The sequence below is a fragment of the Catharus ustulatus genome, chromosome 8 (assembly GCF_009819885.2).
Source record: "Catharus ustulatus isolate bCatUst1 chromosome 8, bCatUst1.pri.v2, whole genome shotgun sequence".
Lineage (NCBI taxonomy): Eukaryota > Metazoa > Chordata > Aves > Passeriformes > Turdidae > Catharus > Catharus ustulatus.
This window is the reverse complement of record NC_046228.1, coordinates 23,220,879-23,229,907: the sequence shown is the minus strand read 5'-3', so window position 1 is coordinate 23,229,907 and position 9,029 is coordinate 23,220,879. Positions and strand designations below refer to the sequence as shown.

Here is a 9,029-nt window from a genome sequence, read left to right as displayed (position 1 = left end):
CAAGAAGAAGTTGTCTTTTCTTTTATCAGAAGTAAGCAGTCCTTTATAGACATCCCTGGTTCTAGAGCTCTCAGAATATTTGATACTGGCCACTGGCTGAGCTCAGGTAAGTCTCATGATTGACTGTGTTATCTTAAACCACCAAAGTACCTCTTGCACACTCACCTCTCAGCTTCCAGCTGAGACTTGAACCAGGGGAAAGCTAAAATGTTAGGATATTTCTGCCTTTGGAAATGCAATGAACAGAATGTAACTTCAGGCAGTCAAAACAGTGTGGAAGATAAGAATTGTGGTAACTGTGTTGTCATGGACAACCCTGAGTTGTGAAGGAATAAAACTGCTATACTTAAATTTTACCTTATGTAGAGCCAAAAGGAGTTAAGGTCCAGGCAGTGCTTTTTGTTGTGACTTGCTGGCTATTATTTTTGGAATGGCTGCCTGAACCTCAAGAAGACAGTATTGTAAACAAGGCTCTGCTTTTCCCTTCTCATTCTTCTTGTCCACATTTAGACATGGAGTGAACTATGGTGATAGCATGGATTTGGTTTCTTTGTGTCTATGAAGTTCTCATTTGCAATAAGGTACTATTGTAGTTTTGCTGTTATAAAATTAAAATTTTTGAGAGGTCACATTTCATTTAGGGTTTTCTACTGAGGCTTATTCTGGCTTAGGTATTTCTCAGACATCTATTACTGCTGTCATGGCTATAAAATAGACACAAGGATAAGCAGGCTACAGGAGCTATTTTTTTAACTCAATAGAATTAATATTTTTTCCCCTATCAGGCTGGATATGCTCTCTTGGTAACATACCCATAGCAATAAATCTGGTTCTATATATAGCCACAGACAGCAACAGCTAACTAAATTGCATATAGACAGCACAGGCACCAGAATCCAGGATCCACTGAAAAGCCACAGGTCTTGACCACTGGTCAAGAAGAGCAGCTGATGCTGTTTTATTGACTCGCAGTCCATCCTCCGTGCAGGGGAGACTGTGACAGGCACAGGGAGAGGCACAGGTTCTGACTGAGCTGATGCCACCCAGCAGATGTACACATAAGCAGACATTTACATAACAGAAGGTGGTGGAACTTATGTAAACTTGATGTTTTATCTCCAATACGGTCAAACATACTCTTGGGTGTTGCTAGCCGAAATTCAGATTTTCTGCTTCTAATTAAAAGAGCATCTGTTTTGAATATCCTAGAAAAATGATTCCAGGCTAAGAGACATATCGAAAAAATAGCTGCTCCTCTAATTAGTACACTGAATGTTTTTCTTCTTTCTTGTGTTAAATTGTTTTATTGAATTTGATATTCACTTCCATTGCAAGATATTGAATAAATCAGAAAGGAGATATGCCACATTAAAAAATGGTTTATGTATTAAAAATAAAACAATGCACTGTTTCATGGCATATAATGACATTTACATAAATGGCATGATGAGCATAATGTGGGATATGGCATTCCACACTGTGCTGTGACTCGCCATTTTGAAGTGTTCAAGATCTAGCAGATATATTTATTTGATAAAGAAGATAATTTCTTTTACAGAGAAATGTTGAAAATAACCCACTGCAGTAGGATTTTATTTAATTTTGACGACCTTCAAAGGTCAACATGATTCCACAGCCATGTAAAGGAAGTAATTTAAGAAATTTTAAAAATTTTCAACACTCAGTCTTTCCAAGTAGAGATTGTTTCCATGCAAGCAACAATGAATAGTGCTAGTTAAAGCTAAAACTGGAGTATTCTATGAGAGATATGAAAACATAAAAAAGTGGTTTTATCACATCAGAACTTAGGAGGGTTTTAAGAGAATTGTTTGGAGCAGACTGTTGATCCAGGGTATAAAAGGAGCAGTCGGGGAAGATAAAAGCCATTGCTGAAAAGCTAAATATATTGGCTGCATCACTATTCAGGGAAAAGGTGATCAAAGAAATTCTTTCAGCTGTACTTTTTTTAAAAACTAGGCATTAATTGGAGAAATATTGAAGATACCATTAAAGAGGTGTTATTTAAAGAAATCTTCCACTCTCTTAGTAAAGAGTGCCAGGATTTAAGATTATTTACCGTCATGTTCAAAAATACGTTAAATAGAAATGGTTCATGTAGGAATGTGGTATGTTACCTGTTCCTCAAAATGTTACCAGAGGCAGAGGCTGGGATGTCTCCCCCTTGGGTCCAGGGATGACTGCAGGTTGTCTGTAAGTCTGATTTGCATGCTAGGCAAATTAGTAGAACTGTAATAAAGAATACAGTTAGTAGACGCACAGGTAGCTGTAATATACTGGAGAAGAGGTGAGAGGAGCTTTGTAAAGGTATGGCACAACCTCACACCTCTGTGTTTATTAACACTGTTGAAGGCTTCACGAGGTATGAATGCAAAATGATTAGGATTTTAGGAAAGTAGTAAAGAAGATTTTTCATGAGGTCTGCAAGGGCAGCTCAGTAACCCTGACATGACAGGAATAGTCCAGTTCTGAATTAAGAACAAAATAACAGCAAACAAAGGAGACAGCTAAGTGCTTAGTTTTCCATCAGAAGGAGGTTTGCTAGTAGCCTATTCCTATATTATCTGTAAAAGAGAGAAAAAGTGACTTGACCAAAGTTCCTTTGAGATGGTCAGCTCAAAAGCCAACTACAGGGAGTTGTAAGATGGCAAATGCAAAGCAATTTACAGAAAGAAAAGAAATACATGTGTGTGTAGCTGATGTGATTTGTGGCTGACCATTGAACTCTGCAGGTATGTTCCATACACGTGTTGGTGTCTGCTCCCATCACTGCTGTCCCTGCAGACCCAGCAGCTCCACAAGTGGCCTTCCTGTGTCATGGACCCCCAAGGCTTCTTGCTCTTGTTCCAGTGAGGCAGCAGGAAACTGAGAACAGTTTTCTAGGCCCTGCAGAAACACCTAATGGAAGAAAGCAAGGCAGGTAAATATGAATTTGTACAGAATATATCCTGTAATGGTAACAAAACACTGAGCCCTTTGCAAAGTGAATCCAATAAGCTTATATGTTGCTCTGTGTAGTTAATAATGCCCATGAAAATCCAACATGGGCAGCAAAAGAAAAGAGCAGCTATCATGCTAAATACCCTGTGTGAGAAATATAACCATCATTGTACAACAAATAATTGTCTGCATACTTTGTCAGCAGCCTTGTCAATTTGATAATGGCTTCAATTCTTTATCTGGTTACAACTTAAAAAAAATAAATCTTTGTACAAGGCACATTGTCATTAACATTGCAGTGGTAATGCTGTGACTGTCTTTTGGATGATAGATTCTTTCCAAGGCAGCTGAAATTTTGCCATAGTATTTTTTCTGGCTCGGCTCGTTGAAAACATATCTTATTAAGAGACTGAAAAATAATAAAAGTGAATGTGTCTTGCTGGTTGTTCTGCAGTTTTGTTGAGTTTTTCCTATCTTTGGTTAATGGTACCTTTGGCATCTCCAGTTGACATCATTATAATTGATGCTTCATAGCTGCAAATGACCTGGGCTGAAGAACTGTACATTTTACCACTTCATTGTAATAACAATCTTGCTGTCATCTTCAGAGAAATAGAAGAAGCTGAATTTCCAGGAAAAAAAAGAAAAAGTTAAAATATTTCACTCAAGATAACAAATTAAAAGCGTACAGAACTTTAGCACAGAACTGGAGAAAATAACTAGCATGAAGACAGGAGGAATTTGCCATAGTCAGTGTCTTTCTCTGATAGGGCTAGCTAAGTGAGAAATAATTCATGGCCAAGAGTTTGTCAGAGCCAGGAAAATAATTCACATTAGGGGCACTTTTTTATTCACCAGTTCCCATACATGTAGATAGCTCCTTGCATCTTCAAGGCCCAGCCCCTGTGTGAAACAAGATGTGTGTTTATATCTACAGCCATCAGATGGGAGTTTGGATGAGATCTCAAACGGCAATTTCCCTCTGAGCTTGTGTAAATCTTTATTGCATGTTTTTTTAAGAAGCTTTGCATTTCAGGAATCCCTTGTGGGGGGTGATTTTTCAGAATATTTTACATTTTTTTTTGCTCCATGATCTACTACAAATTTTAAAAAATCATGCTCTTTTGTGTATAGAATTTGGTTACATGTAATATTTTGGGTATTTTTCCAGAGGGAGTGACCATGAAAAGAGGAGAAATTGCACTTTTGGAAGGCAACTGGTGCTGAGAGGTAGGAAGTTTTGGAATTCAGTATCTTCATATGAACAAACTCAAAATCCCAATCTTCATGCTCATAAAAAGCAAAAATAAAGAGCCAAAATGTAAGCATCTTTACTTAAAACATATGACATAATTTATATGCATGTAGAAAAGAGTCATCTACTTCCCTTCCATACATGGTACCTAATCAAAACAGATTTGAGTCAAATTAACAGAAAACATATTTTTAAACATTGTCTAGGTTCAACTGGTGACTATATTATTACTTAGCATTTGAGTAATTAATCTTGATTTAGCTAAAACAGGCTTGTCACTGACCTTTACTAAATTGATTTACTGTCCCAAAAATGAGTGTATGCAGAGATTTACACTCAAATAATCATGTGCTGCACAGCTTTCATTAGATTGGTATAAATCCTTGCTGAGATTAGTTATTAGATGGGAGGGAAATGACAATTCAAGCAGCAGAATGTGTGCATTTCAGATGTGACCCCATGGAACAAGCTGGCTGGGGACATCAGCAGAGATTCAGGCACTTGAATAAAGGCTGAGCACTTGCTAGCAGCTGTTGATGTGGCAATGGAAAATACTGAGGGTTCCAGAGATTACAGAGGTATAATTTGGCCTGCAGTGAAAGTAAGCAGAAATGCTCTCTGAAAAGAACTCCTGTTATAATCAATGCCATTAGTTATAATGAGAAAAGCTAATGGGTATTTTTCTTGGTGTACATTTTTACTCAGTAAGTATTTTAACAAGAGATTTTTATGCACAGTAGTGTATGAGATTTTATCAAGACAGAACTATATCTGGTAAGCAACACTTCCCATTATAAGCTGTTATATCCTCATTGTATTTAAAATGCATCAGAATATAGTATCTATTAGAAGCATAAGGAAGAAATGTTCCATAGTTTACAGTATATTACAAATCTATTAGAATTTTGGCATGCTGCTAGGATTTTAAAATGTTGTTTTTTGATTCAAAGATGCCATTGTTTTAGGGACCATTAACAAGCCTTCTAATTCATTTCACGCTACGTAATACATATTATAATTAGCAGGAAGACATTATTCCCAGAAGGTGTGATCCAGCATTCTTTTGAAATCAAGAGAGGACATTTTGTTGTGGCATTAGATACTACTACTGAAGGACCCAGAGAAATGGTACTTAAGGTTTTTAAACTTTTCACGATATTTATGAAGCTCTCCGCCATGCCACTCTCCATATGAGCACTAACTCCATAAACTTCATGGAGCAAGACTGATTCTGATTGGGTTTGTGGGGAACGAGGGAGGGAGGAAGGAGGAGAGGGATATTCTATCATTCAATATAAGTTCATGACTGTCTTTGCAGCCAAAATGTCTTAGGGTAAAAATTTTGATTCTTCCCATCCCTTGTTAATTAGCTGCACTGAGAAATAATATCTTTAATAGGTTTGCAGAACTTAGTTTGATGTGACCCAAACAGAACACTTTTTAAAATCCCCTCTTGCAGAAATGTGTAGCAGACCTGTAACAGCAGAGCCTATGCTAACAAAATATTTGTCAGGCAGGGAAACCAAGGTTCCATGTTCAATTTATCATGGTGTGTTCTTGCTTTACTCATTCTATTTATTCTCCACAGGAGTTCACTCCTCCTTTGGCCCTTTTGAGTAAAATGTCAGTGTGACTTCTTTATGCCTAGAAGTTTGCTAATGGTGTGGGTTTTCAGAACAAAGAGAAGCCAGGAAGAACTTGTATTCTGGGCTCTTATTGTTTGTTTGAGAGAGATCAGCCAACAGACCCATCCAAAATCAGTTTATCATAGAAATTGCTTATTTCATGGTGACCTTTCCCAACAGACAAGCAATAATGAAAAATTATTTAGGATAAATTTTTTCCTTATAAGATTTACTGCATCTTTAGTGATGGCAAAATAGCAACATATCCCCTACCCTCATGATCTTTTCTATGGGCTCATCTTCAAAGTATCTCAACAATGTGTAATATTAATTTTCATTACTGCTGTCACTATGAGATAAAATGAATGCTATCATTCCAAACTTACAGATGAAGACCTGAGAAGAGCAGTTATTTATTCTAAAGCTGTTCTCTGGTTTTGAAAATCTATTTTCATACAGACAGTAATAGTTGTTTTTTCAGAGCACTTAATGCTGTGTAGCATTTCATGGGTTAACAGAATAAATAAAATCTGAACTTTACACCACAATATGTTAAATTCTAGATGAAAATAGCCCATATTTTTAAAGCAGTCACTTGGACAGAAGGTCAATCAGCAGATGTAAAGGATTTTAAAAAGTCACTTAATGGAAATGCTCTAAGTGAGGTTAATAGAATTTCTAAGATCCAAAGGGGAAGAGTTTTATAGAGAAAAATCAGAAAAAGAAGCAATGGAGAAATCATTTAAATTCACTATTTTCCCCAGCTGGAGTGTAGCATCTTACTTTTACATTTTCATTCCAGGATTATAACTGTCACACCATATTATGCTTTGCAAATACCTTCAAGAATAGTTGCCACTTTTCCAAAGCACAAAATATTTATTTAGAAAACACCACTTAAATCACAAAACTGGTTTTCTTCCACTAACCCTAAACAGTAACTGATTTAGTCTTTATTCTACTTCTGATAATAAGAAGCATTTTGAAAACAGCCCTTCCAATGGCATTTTTACTGTGATACCCAAGTTGTTATATCTATTATAGTGTGATGTTTAAATGGGTTTTTAGAGAAATAAAAAAGTATTAATAATGCTAGCTAAGGTTTCTGAGGGATAATCATTGGAGAGAGACCCCAGCCAGTCAAAGAGAGTGTTTCCTTCTTTTGCAGTAGCTGTTTTCTTCTTCTACCTCTTCTTGCTAGTATTTTCCTGCTGGCTGATGCTTAGCTCACAACCTTAATGCCACTACAGGATTTGGTCTCCTCTGCCTGCAGCTATTTTGATGCTCCAGAATGCATACACATTCTGCCCATCTTCTTAGCAGCTAAAGTTTGGAGTAAAGAAAGATAAAATTCTTTTGATAGTTACCATATCTTCCCATGCCAGGTAATTCCTCCAACAAGCTTGCACTGGATTCCATTAGTGAAGCAGAAGTATCTCTCGACAATCACAAAATATAGTGAACAACATCACTTTTTTTTTTCCTTAAAACTACCAGCTCCGAGTCTCCAGCTAAAGGTTCTGCACCAGAAATATAATGATTTCACCTGCAGTGGCATCAGCAGCAAGCATCAAATGAAAAGAGATTGAAATAGAGAGCGAGTGCTTCTATTTCTCATTCTCTCCTGTGCTTGTCATCATGCTGCCATTTCAGATATTGAGATCACTCAACCTTGACATGAGCAAAACTTGCCTCTGAGGACAAGATGGCAACTGAAAGAGCAGCTTTTCGACTAGTGTCTTTTGAAAACACATTATTGCAGGCAATTGTGGAAATTCAGCATTTGGCTTCCCCAATTTAAACATTTTCCTTCTTACTTCTATCCCGTAAGTATACATTCTTCCACCTTGGAAATGAGAAAGAAAAAAAAAATTGCCAAATTTTGCAGCTTTTTTGAGAATATTTTAATGATCCAGCCATCACAGTAGATAAGGTACTGAAGGTGGTAAAAATACCTGTTTCAAACACATTTTGATTTGTTTTAACATAAGCAAACTTTGCTGGCACTGAAAACCATCCTCATACAAATAAGGAGCTACATTCTTGTATATCAAGAAGCTCTAAATTTTATTTTCCCTGCACTTTTGCTGTTTCTATCAAGAATCACTCGTAGACTGTTAATTTGGCATAGGGGAAAAAAAAAAGAGAGAAGAGAGAAAAAGCATTAAATAGAGTTCATGTCAGATGAAAATTTGGGAGAGTGGAGCTCTTTTCTTCATTCAGACAGTTTTCCTGGAATCCTAGGTACAATCAGCTCTGTTACCCATCAATAAAATGGGGGAAATTGTACTTTTAACTTTGTTTCTCTGGAATGCATTGGAGACAAGTACATCTCAAATTTTAAGTTTCATAGATATTTTAGTAATGGCAACACAGCAGAAAGAAAGACAGCAGCTTCCTCAAGAAATATTAAATTAAAAAAGTTTAGCCAAGAAAAACTCTTAAGCAGTGAGTAGACAACAGTCTGACTTGCGCTGGTGAATGATCTCAAAGTGTACCAGCTTTCTAAATAATACTTTCAAGCAGGAGAACCCTTTCCTTCCTTTAAGAGCTTCAGTGCCCTTCTGCCCTTTGAATCTTTATACTTTGTTCTGCTGTGAGGATCATGCTCAAGAGCAGTTTTGCTCTTTTCCTCATCAGGACTGTGTGATGTGTAGCACCAGCAAAAACTCAAAACGTTTCCTGTAGCTGCTGTTACCATCCTTCCCTACATCTGAGATGAAGACAAGAGCAAGTTTTGAGATCACAGGTGTGCATTGCATGTCTGCCCTACTGCATAGAGATAATTTATTATATCTTAGGTTAACAGGTGGTAAAGGACAAAGATCAAGCAAGGAAAGTGCAGGGAGACTCAGAGGTTTTTTGTTGTTTTTGTTTTTTTAAACTCTACAGAAATGAGTTGAGACCTTCTGAAGATCAGAAGGTTTTGAACATTTCTTTGAGACAGAACAGACATACCCTACTGGGACACTGAATGATTTCTATCCAGACATGCCACTTCTGTGTTAAGTTTCCTCTGTCAAGGTCCTTAACAGTACTTTGAGGACATTAGCTATAATGAGATGAGTTTATGAGATCAAGGAAGGACAAAAGTTCTGGAAAAAAGTACTACTGAAATTTTTTAAATTCTCACTGAGTAAGAATAACTTAACCATTGACTACCCCTTTTTGTTCCTTTTAGATTACAGTTG

The 9,029-nt window shown here is 36.8% G+C and overlaps 1 long non-coding RNA gene across 1 annotated transcript; it reads right to left on the bottom strand.

The window, feature by feature from the left end:
• Positions 1 to 1,435: 1,435 nt before the first annotated feature.
• LOC116999603 lies at positions 1,436 to 7,394 on the bottom strand. The gene is made up of 3 exons (XR_004418590.1): positions 7,206 to 7,394; positions 3,449 to 3,580; positions 1,436 to 2,916 (listed from the first exon to the last, which is right to left on the bottom strand). It is a non-coding gene; the product is annotated as an uncharacterized LOC116999603 (long non-coding RNA).
• Positions 7,395 to 9,029: the final 1,635 nt, after the last annotated feature.